Below are 19,722 nucleotides of genomic sequence, written 5' to 3' on the forward strand. Positions count from 1 at the left end.
TTGTGTCAATGCTAACATCCCATTCATCATGGTGGTGGTGGTAGTGGTGGGGGGGTGGGGGGTGGATGGTTTCCGCCAAGGCTCAGGGAGCTCACATACCTCACCTCTCACATTTTCACCATGGTGGCATCCGCTCTACTACGAGGTCACAGGTCAGAGTTCCAGACCTCCTGAGTGATCACTACTGACTTCCCTGCTAACCCCAAATCTCCCACCCCCATCAATTCCTGCTCCCAGCCCCACTTCCAATTCTCTCTCCCTCCTGGTTTTCTTGTCTTTCTTCATAAAGAGTTTGTACCTTTCTTTGTTTCTTCCTGTCTCTACTTTTTCTCGTCTGCTCTCTTCATTCATTTCATTCATTTTCTTTTCTTCACCCATGTTAGTCCATGTATTACCTGCATTGCCCCCCCCCCCCCCCGCCCTACTCCTTTCCCACCTTCTTCACTGTACAAACCTAACTTTCGTCCTCAGAGTAAAAAAATGTTATCAGTTGGAACTTGTCTCATCAGACTAATATTTCTACAGGGATCTGCACTGTGTTACATACATTAGATTCCCTTTCCCAAGCCCACCCACCCTTCTGAAACACCCCCACCCCACCCCACTGCCCTGCCACATCAATGGCTGACAGCTCTTACTCTCACTAAAACCCCTGCATGCGGGGCGATGGTTTATTTCTCATGAATGAAAGGCCCAAATGAAAGTGCATTCCTGCCTCAACACTGAGAGGAAGCAGCTGGTGAACCCGGTGAGTTTGTGTCAGTTACTTTTTTTTTTAACATCTAGTATGTTTAACACAGAAAACTTTGAATGACAACCAAAGAAAGAAGATAAAAAAAAAGCATGGGGAGAACATCAACTGCAACAAAAGTGGTTCATGTGCACCATCAATGATGCAGAGTTCATCTGGTTTTGTTGTGGGAATAAAACCGGATCAGCAGCTTGTAAACTGTCTTGGGTGATAGTAATTTACACCCTGCTGTAAATATTTCTGCTGGTAGTTGAGGTTCTCTTAAAATGACAATGTGTAAATTTTACTGAAGTGTGTTATTTTGGTATTTTTTTTCCTCCGTAACCATGCAATACCCTTGTTTTGGACGAATTTCAGCATTTTCACCAACAAAAACCCAAATTTTGCATCCAAAAATTCTAAACTGGTCAACCAAGCCCAGTCTCATGTTGTTTTGCTGGGTCTTAAGGCCCTGTCACACCTTGATGATTTAGCCTGCGTATGCCAACCGTATTAAAAACACTGGCACACACTGGGGTACGTCTAATAAATTAATTGCAGCTGTCACACCTTAACGATTAGCCAGCATATGCCGACAGCCCTGTTTCCTCTGAGTGGCTCAAGTCGGTACTAAACGGTGTGGTTCTGGTCCAAAACAGAGTAATTTAACATTATTTTATTTTATCTTATTAGTTGATTTTCAGCATGCCCAAACTTTTTCGAGGAGCTCAGCATATTAGGACATACAGTATATCAGCATGCTTCAGAGTGCTTCAACCTGCTCTTAACTTATATAAAAAAACTTACCCATAACTTATTAGATATATGCCAGTGTTTTTAATACAGTTGGCATACACTGGCTAAATTGTCAAGGTCTGACAGGGCCTTTAGAGAACCAGTGACATTAATAAATCATGCTCTCTAACTGAAAGACCATGCTCTTGATTAAAGAGAGTTAAATAGCCTTCATATGGTCTTGAATAAAGACACTGAATAAGGTTCACCCTACTTGGCACTCCACCTGTTTGAATTTTGTGGGCTAGCCAGAGGAGGACAGTTGGGATAAGGAAACGTTAACTACAGTGTTTTAAATCATATAATCAGTTGAAGAGTTTATTTACATTTAGTGAGGTAAATGTGCAAATGTTGAGATCCTTCCTGACATTTGTGTCTGTTCGGTGGTGACAAGAAGCAGTTTACTCTTGAGTTCTTTGTACCCCTGTGTTTTTGTGTTCTGTAAATGACTGTAAATGCAACTTTAAAATTACAAAAAACAAACAAAAAAAAAAAAACAACAAAAAAACCCAACCAAAAACTGATGAATGTAAAAGTTCTTCTTCAGTTTGTAATGTTATACAACATAGTACATTACAAAACAACTCTTCCCAAAGAAAACATAAAATTTGTTTTTTAGTCATCAAAAACTCAGCACATTATAGAAATTGAGAGTACAGCTACAAGTACATTTCTCATATCATGGCATAACAGTTGTGCACTGGTTAGCAATGAAGAACTTTATTCACTGTAGAATGGACGTCGGCTCATCTCCAGTCTGTGACACAATTTTCAATTTCAATTTATTTTTATTTATATAGCGGCAAATCACAAAAGAGTTGCCTCAAGGCGCTTCACAAAAGTAAGGTCTAACCTTACTAACCCCCAGAGCATCAGTGGTAAGCAAAAACTCCCTCTGAGGAAGAAAGCTCAAGCAGACCAGACTCAAAGGGGTGACCCTCTGCTTGGGCCATGCTACAGACAAATAACAGAAGAATTCACAAAACGAATATACAGGAAATGCTGTTGGTGCACAGGACAGGAGGGTCTCCAGCACAAACACCACACCCATCTCTGGATGGAGCTGCACCTTAAACAGAGAGGAAAAACAGAATCAGGCATCAGAAAGACAAGAAATACAGTATAATTTGCGAATAATTTATCAGCATTAAACAACAAGAAAAACAGGAAATACTAAGGTGATCGCCGGCCACTAACCCTAAAAAGCTTAAAAGACCCAGAATGTAGGTAAAGTTGAGGCCGCGGCACGCTCCGTTTACTAAGAAGATAAATTAGAGTAGAAAGCACAGAACTATACTATGCCAGTATGCTAGCCATACAAAAGGGAAAATAAGTGCATCTTAAGTCTGGACTTGAAAGTCTCCACAGAATCTGACTGTTTTACTGACGCAGGGAGATCATTCCACAGAACAGGGGCACGATAAGAGAAAGCTCTATGACCCGCAGACTTCTTATTCACCTTAGGGACACAAAGTAGTCCTGCACCCTGAGAACACAAAGCCCGGGCCAGAACATAAGGTTTAATTAGGTCAGCTAGGTAGGGAGGTTCCAGTCTGTGAACACTTTTATAGACTAGTAGCAGAACCATAAAATCTGATCTCACTGGGACAGGAAGCCAGTGAAGGGATGCCAAAATGGGTGCAATGTAGTCAGACTTTCTGCTTTGTGTCAAAAGTCTGGCTGCAGCATTTTGAATGAATTGGAGAGCCCTAATGCTGGACTGCAGTAAACCAGAAAATAGGACATTGCAGTTGTCCAATCTAGAGGAGATAAACGCATGGATCAGGGTCTCAGCATCAGCCATAGACAGGATGGGACGATTCTTTGCTATATTTCACAGGTGGAAGAAAGCAGTCCTAGTAATATTTCTAATGTGGAGGTCAAAGGACAATGTAGGATCAAAAATTACCCAAAGCTTCCTCACTTTGTTAGTGTGATGTATGACACACGAGCCTAGGCTAAGTGATATCTGATCAAATTGATGCTAATGTCTCACTGTACCAAGAACCATCATTTATTAGAGTTTAAAAGTAGGAAGTTTGTAGACATTCAACTTCTCACTGATGCAAGGCAATCTTCTAAGGATTTTATGTGAATGAGATTACCAGCAGTAATCAGCATGTATAAGTATAATCAGCATAGCAATGAAAGGTAATCCCAAAGCACCAAAATATGTGCCCAAGGAGTGCTATATAAAGGGAGCAAAGCAGGGGGGCTAAGATGGACCCCTGTGGAACCCCAAATTTCATGTCACTAAGGTCAGAGGTAGTGTTACTGTACAGAACACAGTGAGAATGACTGGTCAAGTATGACCTCAACCATGCAAGGGCACTCCCAGTAATCCCAAAATGATTTTCCAGCCTATCAAGTAGAATATGATGATCCACGGTATCAAATGCAGCACTGAGATCTAACAGCACCAGAACCGTAGTGGTGTCCGAATCCATTGCAAGCAGAAGATCATTCACCACTTTAGTGAGAGCCATCTCTGTGGAATGATATTTTCGAAAAGCAGACTGCAGTGGCTCAAAGAGATTATTCTCAGTAAGATAGTCCACGAGCTGCCATGACACCACTTTTTCCAGAATTTTAGATCAACATGATGGATTTGATATTGGCCGATAGTTTTTCAATACACTAGGGTCAAGATTAGGTTTCTTAAGTAATGTTTAATCACTGCAGATTTGAAACAATTAGGAACAGATCCATAAGTTAATGAGAGATTAATAATTTCCCAATGAATAATTTCCGGCCCAAGAGTGGGCCACAGGTCCTTAAACAGTTTTGTTGGTATAGCATCAAATAAACAGGTTGTGCTTTTTGTTGACATTACGAATTTCATCAGCATGCCTAGAGAGATACTCTCAAATTCTGTAAATCTAGGTAGTACCTCAGTAATGGCGCCCACCTCAATAGTAGGGTGTAGTGGCTGGGTTAAGGAATGCTGGTATATGTTTGTGATAGGCATTTTAAAAACTCAGTGATGATTACAGAGTACACCTCTACGATAGGAGCCAATCACAGCAGAGTGATGACTAAGATACTTTTCAACTCTGAACACCAGAGCATGATGCGGTGTACTGGAAACGGTTATGTTTTCATTCATCCAGGTAAAATATATGCAAAATTAATTTGGAAGACTGGTGACACATCTTGAAGACAAATAAGTAGTAATAAATACACCAGCTCATTAGGTCTGTATGTTTATACCAACATCAATTGTAAAATGTGCGTTACAAATGTTAGACCCTGGAATGTATTTGGACAGGTTGAAAAATAGTGCTGACTTGTGTTTATACCATCGGCCAGAAAATTGTGAAGTTCACATAATTTTAACTGATCTCAACAATGCTGAGTGCTGAAGGAGAAGTATGAAGCCAGAAGCAGTTACATCATGTGTTTGTTGATTTAGACAATGTTTAACACAGGGTGCCGAGAAAATAGTTGTGGTATTATATGAGGAAGTCTGGAGTGGCAGAGAAATATGTGAGTGTGGTGCAGGATTTGTACAAGGATAGTGCAATAGCAGTGAGATCTACAGTAGGAATGACAGACACATTCAAGGTGGAGGTGGGATGACAATAAGGATTGGCTCTGAGCCCTTTCTTGTTCAAAATGGTGATAGACAGGTTGACGGATGAGATCAGACAGGAGTCTCCATGGACCATGATGTTTGGAGGTTACGTGATCTGTAGTAGAGTAGAGAGCAGGTTGAGTCTAGTTTGGAAATGTGGAGATATGCTCTGGAGAGAAGGGGAATGAAAGTCAGTAGGAGCAAGACTGAGTACACAGTTACAAGGAGTAGACATGGTGAAAGTAGATGAGTTTAAATACTTGGGGTCAACTATCCAAAGTAATGGAGTGTGGTAGAGAGGTGAAGAAGAGCATGCAGGCAGAGTGGAGTGGGTGGAGAAAGGTGGCAGGAGTGATTTATGACAAAAGGATATCTGCAAGCGTGAAGCTAAAAGTTTATGAGAGAGTCGTGAAAGAAGCCATGTTGAATGGCTTAGAGACGGTGGTGGCAACAAAAAGACAGAAGGCAGAGCTGAGATGGAAGTGTCATCGCAAAATGTTTTGCATGTGGAGAGAATGTGCACTCTTATTAGTGCCGTGCGCACGTTTTATGATGTATTGTCTTGTCAATATTGTCTTGACACATAAATGTTGGCTTTACACTGTCCGAGTTTTGGCACTTTTTCAGATGATTTTTCATTTGTGTGAGAAATTTTTGGACCGAGTTTCAGGTTAATTGCACGTCCTGCATCGTGTAGTGTACACGGAGTAACAAGCTGCGTTCAACATCTCACGAGCACCTCCTGATCGCCGATCGTATGGTCGAATGAAAATCAAACCTGTTTGATATTATTCTGGTCTGGCTGCTGAAGAGCTACGAGCATCCAACCTCTCGCACTGTGCCTGTGCAAACACCGCAGAGCTCTCTTGTAATGTTTTGTTGTTGTTGTTGTTAAACTTAAAAAAAAAAGCTTGCATCTGCTTGCAGAGGATAGAACAATACATCTCTTAAGAAACTTTCAACAGGTAGTTCTCAACTGATTTTAAATTTTAAAAATGCTTGCTGCTGTTCAGCTTCGTTTGCTACGTTATCAGTCTAAAAGTTATCGGACGACAATTCACCGGAAGATAATTAGTCCGATAATGGTTTTTAAAGTTATCTAAAAAGATAATCTGATAATGAAAACATTATCTTCCTAATTATCTGTTATCGGATTATCGGAAGTGTGCCCACCACTGATATACATGTCCTTGCATCTCATTTATACATGATGTGCACACACAAAAACCATGCGTGGCCCAGTGGTGGGCACACTTCCGATAATCCGATAACAGATAATTATCAAAGATAATGTTTTCAGTATCGGATTATCTTTTTAGATAACTTTAAAAACCATTATAGGACCAATTATCTTCCAATTAATTTTTGTCCGATAACTTTTAAACTGATAAACAAAATAAACAAAGCTGAACAGCGACAAGCATTTTAAAAATTAGTTCAGCACCCACCTGTTAAAAGTTTTGTAACAGACGCATAGTTATAACCTTTGCAAACAGAACTGCTTGTATAAAAAGCATCTCAACCCTCTGCAAACAAAGGAAAAACAGCCCCAAAAGGAAAAAGAAAAAAAAAACATTTCCTTTAACACCATACCGATATGCGGGCAATATGACCTAAGTCATCCAGAGGCATATATTTTTAATTTATGGTTCAAATTTTAACCAAACTAATTTTGGACAAGTTATTTAAAATTACTGTCATGTCTGAAGTTTCATAAAGTAAAAATATCAGATATATGTTTTATTTTTAAAGTAATGTGCTAATTTTTAAGGTTTTGTGAGCACATGGTCTGCCCCGCAGTGCATTTTGGGTAGGATGATGTAATCTCAGTACGTCACCACAGGACAAATGCATTTCAGACACTCTGTTCAGGCTCCACGGACAACAGCATTAAACTCTAGTGCCTAAAACTCTCTTGAATATATTCTCTGCGTTTATAGACGTTGATTTTTTAATTGCGTTTGTTAAATTCCACGCATTTTAAATGTGAGCAGACAGGGATTATCTAGAATTTGTTTTGAAAGCCTCTACTGCCATCTAGCATCACTGGCCAGTAGTGTTCATGGCAGTGTCTGGGGACCAGTAGATGGCAGTGTTCTATTTATTTTGACCCCGGTTATGTCAGATGATTGTCAAATCAGCTTTTTTGTTTGCAAATGGCTTTTTTTTTTTTTTTACAAATGAAGTTTAAAAACAAAACAACTGCAAAATAATAATAATAATAATAACAATAATAATAACATTATTACAAGACAGCTCTGCAGTGTTTGCACAGGCACAGTGCGAATGGTTGGATGCTGCTTGTAGCTTTCAGCAGCAGGATAACCTCACGACGGCCGACCACAATAATATATCAAACAGGTTTGATTCTCATTCAACCATACGATCGGCGATCAGGAGGTGGTCATCAGATGTTGACTGCAGCTTGATACTCCATGAACACTACACGATGCAGGATGCACAATTAACCTGAAACTTGGTCCAAAAAATTCCTGCATGAAAAATCATCTCGCACACTGTAAAGCATGTTTTACACCATCAAATGAATGTTGTAAAGAGAGAATGTGGAGAGAATGTGCGCAAACATGCGCACATTCTCTCCACATGCAAAAATTTTTGCGATGACACTTCCAGAGCTCCGTAAAAATGCCTGTTTTTACAAATAAAAAATGTAATATTTTACAAAAGCACATTTAAACACCAACACACGACAGACGTCACATTAACTTGTTGGTTTACATAATGAATGACTGAACCAATCAGTGTTTAGCAGAGGCACGTTTACCCAGAATCCTTTGCGATCTGTCTCTTTGTTACAAAACATCAGAATTAGTGCATTATTCAACATTAAAAGATATATGTTATATTTTAACTTTGTACAAATGACAGAATTGACATTAATGGAGTTATTCTATCGGTATTAATGTTATTTATGAATCAACACCATAACTCAATATGACTTTATTTTTCAAGACCTCCACCTGACTAGAGCTTTGTCGTTGATAGAGAGCTGGCTATATGGCTGTTCTCAGGGTGCCTCTGTGTTGGGAGGGCTGTAATAAACAAGAGCTTCCAGCAGGGGCCGAATGTTGAAAGAAAAAAGTGTGGTCTTATTGTTTGGGTCTTGGGGTGCCTCTGTGCTCGGAGCGCTGTAGTAAACAAGAGCTTCCAACAGGGGCAGACTGTTGAAAGAAAAAAGTGTGGTTTTATTGTTTGTGTCTGTTGTTATTTTTAATATTATTATAAGCTATTAAATTTGTTTTACTAGTAGTTGTAAATGTGCCACAGATAATATTGGAATGTATCTGTTATTGGTTATCTGTAACTTCCGATACATTTTTGGGTGGTTTATTGTTTTATCTTTATTGAAGATAACTTTTCAGTTATCTGATTATCTGTTATCGAAGTTAATTTTTTTGGTTATCTGTGCCCACCACTGGCGTGGCCCTTTCCCCACACATGAACATGAAAGGGTATAAAGGAATGTTGGCAAGGATGTGTACCTCCTGCATACTTCAGACTTTTCAGAGCAAGCCAAGCCTGACATGGTGAAGAGAAAATAAAGAAACAAAGTTAGACTGAATTTCACACACACACACACACACACACACACACACACACACACACACACACACACACACACACACACACACACACACACACACACACACACACACACACACACACACACACACAAAGTAATTGAATGTGTACTAAATTCAATCAGCCATGATCATTATTATTATTATTATTATTAATATAATAATCATTATTATTATGATGTTTTGTCTATCACTGCATATCGCTGCAACCATACATAATGCCATGAGTCAGGACAGACACTCTGTTGTTTTTGGAGGACCTTGTCAATATGGCTATAAGACCATTAGATCCAGGTGCCTTGGACCGTGTCCACGCATGACCTTTGACCCACCACACTCCCCTGCTGGCCTGCACTTGCGCTGCATTCCATCTTTGGGGCTCAAGCACATCTGGGTCAGTGTAACATGGCTTTTGTTTAGAGGAACAGTGCTGTAACTCACATCGCAATAATGGAATACATTACTGAAAGATTACTGAGTTTAGCACCTTTTGGACGAGATTAATTTTATATGAGGTGATTAAGTAATTCAAGATTTATGAAGACCAAATAGCATGGGAAAAAACAGATCAATAAAATGACTGAGATGGGAATAAACAATAAACAGGCCCAATGCACAGACGTCACAAAAAAAAAAAAAAAGTGATTCCCCAGTGTATGGGAGGACAGTCCATCACAGTTTATGTGCCCAGTCAAGGTTTGCACCAATTTACAGCCAAGGCCACAGACAGGTGGCTTGAGTGAGAATTGAATCCTGGTCTCTCGGATGGAGTTGCAGTGCAAGTCTTTTCCCACTGAGCTACCTGGTCCTTTTCATGTGAGCTCAGTAAGTTTCAAGATGGCTGGAATGCAGCTTAACTGCAGGAAGCATGGAAATGTGTCAGAACAGTGCTGACCAGTGGAAGCAGCTCCTCCTGTGAACTTTAGTCAGGGATAAAGGAGGAATTAAAGCTTCAAGGTGAAGGGTCAGAAGGGCACACTAAGATCTACTGTGCTGGTGTCAACGTCTTTATCTCAAATGTGTTTGCATGGTTGTGTGAAAATATTCTCCTGGATGATTTAATTTCCCATGTAAAATAATGAAAAAAAAAAACAACCTAAACAGATGACCCTCTGAATTACACAACACAGAGAGAGATGATTTCAGAGAAGTCCACATGTGAGACTCTTGCTGGTGCAGCCTGAAGTCAAACGGTGGAGCTGAAAGGATCCTTGTTGTGAAGTCTCTCACTTGCTTAGAGATGTATTTGCTGTAAATCTGTGAGGGGTTGGCTCCGGTGCGTTGCAGGCTGCCAGACAGAGGCAGGCATGGGGAAGGAAGGCATTTGGGGCACGCAGGCCCGTCTTCCATTTGTCTCGCTGCCAGCTACTAATTATGCCCAATTACACCTTTAACACAAGTGGACCGCTGTGGACTTTTCTCAGGGTGTGAGGTCAAGCATTTCCTGCGTGTATGAATGACCCAACGCCAGGGGAATTGTCTTACCGGGGGCCTCCCTCTTTACCTCCCTCCATCATTCACTCTCTCCATTTTTTGACCCCTCCTCCAGCACGCCTCTGATCCCAGACCTCCACCATTCACCAAAGACTCAGATAGCTGGAGCTTAACCTCTCTGATTTGCTGTGGCTCCCTTCTCTCAAACCCAAACAAACAGCAAAAGGCATGTGCCTCCTTCATGTACACACACACACACACACACACACACACACACACACACACACACACACACACACACACACACACACACACACACACACACACACACACACACGAGCATATACTAACACATAGGTGCACAAATTTCATATGCACACAAGAAAATAACAGTGTACTATCATCTACACACCAGTGAAATGCACAGAGACTTTAAAAAAGCACTCATGAGAATGCACAGCGTTACCCAAGAGGTATGCACTTTAATCCAGGTTCTTCGGATCTGCCCCTTTACACAGATCTGACTGCAAAAAAAATAAAATAAAATAAAAAATAAAAAACAAAACAAAACTGGCAGAGATACACATTTTTGCCTGGATGAAGTAGTAGTTACAAAATTGTCAGCATATTTCATTAAAAAAAAGCAGAAAAAAGCACATCAACGCTGTGGTTTTAGGCTCTAAATAAACTACAGCTCTTGTTCAGTCTTTTTTTTTTAAAGGCTGCATGTATGATTGCGCACAAATGATCACACTTCTGCTGTTTCCTCAGTGTTATTTATTGTACGAGTACATGTTTGATTATTTTATGTTTCATTTTAATGTTTGATGTTCTGTATTGTATAGACTTTATTGCACACACTCCGTCACAGCAGGTGGCAGTATGCACTAGAGGTGGGCGATACTGGGAATTTTTGTATTGAGCCCATACCAAGTAAATACAGGCCCAGTATCACCGATATTGATGCCGATACTTTTTCATATTTAAGCTTCATAGATCCAAAGGATCCAAAAGACCTAGGATAGAATTATACCAAACATTGTACGTGAAAACATAATACGTTATTATCACAATCAACATTTTTGTTTAAAAAAATAATCACTCAACACAACTTAAAACAAAATCTCATGAGGTAGAGGGCTGACAGACCTCAATACAAGGGTGCGCTGCTCCTTGTTGTGTGACAGCGCAGCGCTACTCTTACAAACAGAGTAGACTGTGTTGAATCTGCGTGCGCAGCAGTCAGTGCGTGCGGGAGAGGAAAAAAGCTTGAGTATCGATCTTTTTACACAAGGATTGTTCAACATCAATACCAGCGTTGGTATCGATATTATCAATATTAGGATCGATCCGCCCACCTCTAGCACACACCGCAAGGAACATCGGCCATCCCTTTAAGGGCCGGTGTGTATTGCATGCTGCAACTTACCCCCTTGGTCAGATTAGCTACAATAGACAGACAAAGCGACCAGTCTCCATTCATTTTCAATGAGAGTGGGTGTTTTATAGCAACAAGGGAAACGCAGACACTATGCTGCCAGCTAGGTGAGGCTAAAATATACAAGAAGTCTATTTTATACAAATGCTGAGCAAAGCAATACAGCAAATACTAATGTGAGTGAAGGCAGCATGGCAGCAGCGTGGTATACATTGCTTGCTCTCTAACACAATGGTTGCACTAATAAAATGATGCAAGATGGTGGAATACGCTCTGAAACAGTTGTATTTCTGTATAAATCTAATAATGTTTGGCATTATTTGCCTCTTACATTTTGAAAATGTTAGTGAGAAACACTGTTAAATATAAAAACCCTGTTTTTGTAACCTGGAGGTGTCTTACTGGACATTAGCATGCTAACTATTATGGCTGGAATGATACACTTGATTCCCAATACAATACGCATCATGATACATAGGTGCCAATACATATCATAATACTTGAGAAATGCGATTCCACACGTATTGCAATTTGATAATATATTGTGATTTGACTAGACCATGGAAAAAGGAAAAAAGTACACTATAAAGAATGTTATCATTTATATAAATATATATTATAGCGAAGTGCCATCTCTGTGCCTGCGTCCGTGTATATGGCTTTGATCAAGGAGAAACCAGGAACAGCTGACATTTGCCATTTGGCATGCTTATGTATGAGGTCTGTCAATAAAGTAACGGTCCTTTTTTTTTTTTTCAAAAACTATATGGATTTCATTCATATGTTTTTACGTCAGACATGCTTGAACCCTCGTGCGCATGCGTGAGTTTTTCCACACCTGTCGGTGACGTCATTCGCCTGTGAGCACGCCTTGTGGAAGGAGTGGTCCCGCCCCCTCATCAGATTTTCATTGTCTGGAAATGGTGGAATGAAAAGGACTTTTTTTTCCATCAGAATATTTTCGGAAGCTGTTAGAGACAGGCACCTGGAAACCATTCGAAAAATTTATCTGGCTTTTGGTGAAAATTGTACGGGCTTCACAGAGAATAAGGTCTGTTAGTACAGCTTTAAGGACCCCTTTAAGGACGCTCGGCGCACCGCGCTCCGACGACGTGGCACAAGCCACCGGACCATTTCTAAACGGATGGCTCTGTGGATACGAGACCGTTGTGTGCTCTTTCTCTGGTTATCACAAGAGCTGAACATCAGCCATTTTCTGGCAGATTTCACTTTTAACAAGAGATTTTGTCATGGAAAGCCGCGCGGAGGCTTCGCGCGTAAAGACCGATTTGCTTTGGAAGCGAGACAAAGGAACACCTCCGTTTCAGTGTGTCAGAGGACAAGTTTGGACATGTCTATCTCGGCTTTCAATGCTTACCAGTCCAGTAAGTATCAGTGAAAATGTGGAGAGCTGGGCATGTCCCAACTTGTCCGTTATCACTCCGAAATGGAGGTATTCCTTTGTCTCGCTTCATCAGCGAATCGGTCGTGACGAGCCAAGCCTCCGTGTGGCTTTCCATGACAAAATCTCTTGTTAAAAGTGAAATCTGCCGGAAAATGGCTGATGTCCAGCTCTTGTGATAACCAGAGAAAGAGCACATGACGGTCTCGTATCCACAGAGCCATCCGTTTAGAAATGGTCCGGTGGCTTGTGCCGCGTCGTCGCAGCTCGGAGCACGGCACGCTGAGCGTCCTTAAAGGGGTCCTTAAAGCTGTAGTAACAGACCTTATTCTCTGTGAAGCCCGGAAAATTTTCACCGAAAGCCAGATAAATTTTTCCGAATGGTTTCCAGGTGCCAGTCTCTAACAGCTTCTGAAAAAATCCTGATGGAAAAAAGTCCTTTTCATTCTGCCATTTCCAGACAATGAAAATCCGACGAAGGGGCGGGACCACTCCTTCCCAAGGCATGCTCACAGGCGAATGACGTCACCAACAGGCGTGGAAAAACTCACGCATGCGCACGAGGGTTCAAGCATGTCTGACGTAAAAACATATGAATGAAATCCATATAGTTTTTGAAAAAAATAAAAAGGACCGTTACTTTATTGACAGACCTCGTATTTTGGGTCAAGAATTAATGATGCGAAAATAGAAAGTTGATATGACTAATATTTTTTGAGAAATTAGCGATTTTAGCTAACCAGTAAACAGTGGACGTTGTGATGCAATGCATCATGGGAATAAATTGTCAATGGACTGCATTTATATAGCGCTTTTCCTATCTGTATCAGATGTTCAAAGTGCTTTACAATTATGCCTCACATTCAGACCCGGTACCACGAGGGGGCGTTTGGGGGCAACGCCCCCTCATGTCATCAACCCTGCCCCCTCGGATGTGAGAGTTATCAAAAAAAAAAAAAAAGAAAGAAAAAGAAATACTGGAAAATATAGCAAAATATTAGTTATTCAATAATATCATGTATTTAACAAATAAAAACTAAAGTAATTCATTTTAAAACAAACAGATATGGCGTGTGTCTGTGTTCAAGCGATTTGAAAGGTTGAGGGTTGCGCTTGTCAGTGCGGCAGAGGGCAAGGATCCTGAGTCCAGCCATTATGGCAAGGTGGACGAAGCAGTGTCAGAGCTGGAGTTCCTGGGATTCATCAAGTCTACCAAGCAAAAGGCAGATCATGCAGCACGACTCACTTGGGGAGGGTGTTAATGCTGTGTTTACACATAACAACGACAAGTCACAAATGCCACAAAGTACACATTCTTGGCAGCTGATCACGAATGTGATGATTCGGGGCAAAGGCGTCAGGTGTCCTCAGGAACTGCTGCAACCTGTTACCACACATTACGATTAATGGCACGTGTTGCTGGACAATTACGCATGGTCAAGAATAGTGTTCCGTATTGTTGCGCGCTATTGCGCGTAGCAGCGCATCGTTAAGTTCTGTCACGTTGTGAACAAGATGAATTGTCTCCACACACACACCCATATTCATCCAACCGAATTCAGATCGCTCCAGTTGTTCAGAAGAACTTTGTGACTGCATGCGTAGTTGGGCTCTGTGCCATGGAGTGGCGCACATGCTCAATTGCGCTGTGTTTGCACTTGTGATGGAGGGCTGTATGTGGGGTTAATCTACTGTCTTGTGTCCTTTCTCAGATCAGTTGTTGGTTTGGTTTTGTGGTATGCAGATCACTTGACTGAGGGTCTATACGTTCAAATAATAATAAAAAAAAATACTGTCATCACTCTTTACTCTTAGTCAGTCTCTTACAACGGTGTAGCCTAAATACATGAGCTTTCCAGGAGCGCACCCAATTCATTACGCACGCTCAGAGGCACGTCCCCTCCGGTGCGCACTTTTGCGCCGGTGCGCCGGGCTTGCTCACATTCACCCATTCACACAAACACACTCACACAGCGATGCCAGGGTGCTGCCATGCAAGGCGCTCACTACACACTGGGAGCAACTTGGGAATTAAGGACCTTGCTCAAGGGTCCTTAGTGATTTTCCAGTCAGGCTGGGATTTGAACCAAGGATCCTCTGATCTGAAGCCCAAAATTTAATCACTAGACCATCACCTCCCACCATCACCATGGGAGTTTGGGGTTTTGAGGTTTTAAATGTTGTTATTGTGGTTCGTGTTAGTTTAACAGTGTTGTTAGTGTTATTGATTTAGGTGTTTTTGTAGTTAAATTGGTTTAGTCAATTTTAAGTATCATGTTGCTGTTACTATGACTGAGCTGAGTGTCATGTTGCTGGTACCATGAGCAGTGATCTCAGTAACGCGTTACTCTAATCTGACCACTTTTTTTTAGTAACGAGTAATCTAACGCGTTAATCTTTCCAAATCAGTAATCAGATTAAAGTTACTTCTCCAAGTCACTCTGCGTTACTATTTTTGCATTGTAGGTCAATAACGGCATTAAACTTGGTCCGTGGGCAGGAGGTCGAGGTTCGACTGAACTGCACACTTTAAGCGAGCTGTGAGCTTTTCATCCGCGTTTTTCTACAACAGCTACGACTCATCCTCACCTCTTAAAGCACAATGAAAACAGCACACCTGCACTGAGCTTTACAAAGACATTTCTATGCTTTTTTTCTCCGAGCCGTTCCGTATCTGCTGCTAAAAACAGCTGATCCTCCGCGACGTGTCAACAACTAACACTATTTTCCACTCAAATGCACCTAAACTCTCTTTCTGAGGACCACATGATGTGAAAACACAATAAAACTTTCTTACCTGTAAATCTGGTCATGTTTTCTGCATAAATAAATGTTATCCATTCTTTGTGCTCAAACGCCAAAGCAGGGGCGAATCCAGATGGAATGGGGGCGTGGTGCAAGGCTGTGCCCCCCCCCCCCCCCACAACACCCCTAGATTAAAGGTCCAGTTTTGAAGCCTTTTTTTACTACAACTACTAATACTACTTAAAATAATAATAATTTCGACAAGTAAAATGTTTAGAGAGAATTTAAATGTTAGAAAAATGTTAGAATGAATTTAATAGTTACATTTATAAACAATGTAGGTTAGAAACAGCAAGTTTTACTGTTACAGTGCTCTCAACAGTTAAATATGAGGTCAAGAAAGAGGTCTTTATTTTCCTTTTTATAAAACAAGTATTTATTTTCATTAAAGCCAAGAAAGGGTGACTATAAAGTGAGTTTTGGCAAAACAGGTATCATTGTCATGCTGAGGTGGCAGAGGATTGTTGTCGGCAGCTGGGGAAAGTAACTAAAAAAGTAACTAGTAATCTAACAGTTACTTTTACAATTGAGTAATCAGTAAAGTAACTAAATTACTTTTTCAAGGAGTAATCAGTAATCAGTAATTGGATTACTTTTTCAAAGTAACTGTGGCAACACTGACCATGAGTAAAATGTGTACTGTGTTTGATGTCTTCTGCTGCGTCTCTGTTTGTGTCTAAAATAGAAGCACCTGCTTGTGTCAGAATGTGGGAAAGACAAGAACCTCCATGCATGTGCGTATGTGTGTGCCTGTATAACTTCGATCACGGACAAACAGAGCACAGCTGACATCTGCCATTTAGTATGCTTATCTATCTTGGCGGGGGCGGAGTTAGTCTATTTTTAGGGGTGCTCAAGCACCCCTAAATATATTTTAAGCACCTCTCTCTCTCTCTCTCTCTCTCTCTCTCTCTCTCTCTCTCTCTCTCTCTCTCTCTCTCTCTATATATATGCTTCTATAATACAATTCTTTTAAACAACCTATTTCAAGCATTAAGCCAAATATGTATTACAACAACACAGTAATTTGATCATCCCTTCTTGGGCAAATGGTTCAATCCACAAAGTGCGCCTACATTCATCTCTCTCTCTGCTCTGGTTACTCCTGTATACATGGTCATTGGTATCATTTGGAATATCCCCATCTAAACAGCGACGCACGTCTTCCACCGGTGCTTGATTTGGTCTAGCGTTCGTGCAAATCCTGCTTCATGTAAAACCCCTCACTACACACTTTTCTCAAACAGGCATTAGCATTTTCTCATTTTTCTCTCCTGCAGGCTGCCGCCGCATCAAAACATCGACCGTAGTCTCTGGATCTGTTGCCAGATTTGGCGCAGCTACGCACAGAAGAGAGGGGGGGGCGGTGTGAGTGGTCCGCTGCAGCGTTTACCGAGCCCACAGACACGGTAAGCGCATCGGAGGCAGAGCAATCGTGGTGATATGCCGACCGGTGCAACCGGCCCGCCTGATAAGGATGCAGAACACAATGCGCTGTTTATCTCTGCTTCTGTGGTGTCCGGTGGGCTGCGCGCACCGCATACAAGTAGTTGCCGTACACAAAAGACCAAGATTCCTTGCGGATAGGACATGTGCAGAACACAAAATAATGTTCCTTTCTATGGGGATATCCCGATGTGCATTTATATGACCCGATATTCGGGTTTCAAAAGGAGTAAGCCAGGGGTCTTACTAAGGTTTTTAAAAACCGGAATATGAGCATATTCAGGTTTTTGCGGGTGTTTACATGGCCGTGCGCAACCGGGTTATTGCTAATATTCCGGTTATGAAAGGGTTACTGGCTGCATGTAAACGTAGTCAATGAGAATAGCAAAGGATGGAAAGTGAAGCTAAGGGTAAATTGAATATGTGACTATCAGACTGTGGAGGTGTCTCACTTGTGTTACTGGTATTTTGGTATGAATTCTGACTTTTAAGTCACACATTTTTATTTTTCTTACTTTTAAGGACTTCATAAGATCTTGTTTGTCCTTTCTATGCTTTGCTGTTAATTCAATAAATAATTCATATTCATATATTTCTTATCCTGAACCCATTTATCAATCAATCAATCAATCAATCAATTTTATTTATATAGCGCCAAATCACAACAAACAGTTGCCCCAAGGCGCTTTATATTGTAAGGCAAGGCCATACAATAATTACGTAAAAACCCCAACGGTCAAAACGACCCCCTGTGAGCAAGCACTTGGCGACAGTGGGAAGGAAAAACTCCCTTTTAACAGGAAGAAACCTCCAGCAGAACCAGGCTCAGGGAGGGGCAGTCTTCTGCTGGGACTGGTTGGGGCTGAGGAAGAGAACCAGGAAAAAGACATGCTGTGGAGGGGAGCAGAGATCAATCACTAATGATTAAATGCAGAGTGGTGCATACAGAGCAAAAAGAGAAAGAAACACTCAGTGCATCATGGGAACTCCCCAGCAGTCTAAGTCTATAGCAGCATAACTATGGGATGGTTCAGGGTCACCTGATCCAGCCCTAACTATAAGCTTTAGCAAAAAGGAAAGTTTTAAGCCTAATCTTAAAAGTAGAGAGGGTGTCTGTCTCCCTGATCCGAATTGGGAGCTGGTTCCACAGGAGAGGAGCCTGAAAGCTGAAGGCTCTGCCTCCCATTCTACTCTTACAAACCCTAGGAACTACAAGTAAGCTTGCAGTCTGAGAGCGAAGCGCTCTATTGGGGTGATATGGTACTATGGAGTCCCTAAGATAAGATGGGACCTGATTATTCAAAACCTTATAAGTAAGAAGAAGAATTTTAAATTCTATTCTAGAATTAACAGGAAGCCAATGAAGAGAGGCCAATATGGGTGAGATATGCTCTCTCCTTCTAGTCCCCGTTAGTACTCTAGCTACAGCATTTTGAATTAACTGAAGGCTTTTCAGGGAACTTTTAGGACAACCTGATAATAATGAATTACAATAGTCCAGCCTAGAGGAAATAAATGCATGAATTAGTTTTTCAGCATCACTCTGAGACAAGACCTTTCTAATTTTAGAGATATTACGTAAATGCAAAAAAGCAGTCCTACATATTTGTTTAATATGGGCTTTGAATGACATATCCTGATCAAAAATGACTCCAAGATTTCTCAGTATTACTAGAGGTCAGGGTAATGCCATCCAGAGTAAGGATCTGGTTAGACACCATGTTTCTAAGATTTGTGGGGCCAAGTACAATAACTTCAGTTTTATCTGAGTTTAAAAGGAGGAAATTAGAGGTCATCCATGTCTTTATGTCTGTAAGACAATCCTGCAGTTTAGCTAATTGGTGTGTGTCCTCTGGCTTCATGGATAGATAAAGCTGGGTATCATCTGCGTAAGAATGAAAATTTAAGCAATGCCGTCTAATAATACTGCCTAAGGCAAGCATGTATAAAGTTAATAAAATTGGTCCTAGCACAGAACCTTGTGGAACTCCATAGTTAACCTTAGTCTGTGAAGAAGATAACCCATTTACATGAACAAATTGTAATCTATTAGATAAATATGATTCAAACCACCGCAGCGCAGTGCCTTTAATACCTATGGCATGCTCTAATCTCTGTAATAAAATTTTATGGTCAACAGTATCAAAAGCAGCACTGAGGTCTAACAGAACAAGCACAGAGATGAGTCCACTGTCTGAGGCCATAAGAAGATCATTTGTAACCTTCACTAATGCTGTTTCTGTACTATGATGAATTCTAAAACCTGACTGAAACTCTTCAAATAGACCATTCCTCTGCATGTTGATGGTTTGGATGAAGTAACTAATGAAAATAACTCAGACAGAACAATCTGAGAGAAAGAGTCTAACCAAATACCGGCATCACTGAAAGCAGCCAAAGATAACGATACGTCTTTGGGATGGTTATGAGTAATTTTTTCTCTAATAGTTAAAATTTTATTAGCAAAAAAAAAAAAGTCATGAAGTCATTACTAGT

Source organism: Thalassophryne amazonica, chromosome 8 (assembly GCF_902500255.1).
Source record: "Thalassophryne amazonica chromosome 8, fThaAma1.1, whole genome shotgun sequence".
Classification (NCBI taxonomy): domain Eukaryota; kingdom Metazoa; phylum Chordata; class Actinopteri; order Batrachoidiformes; family Batrachoididae; genus Thalassophryne; species Thalassophryne amazonica.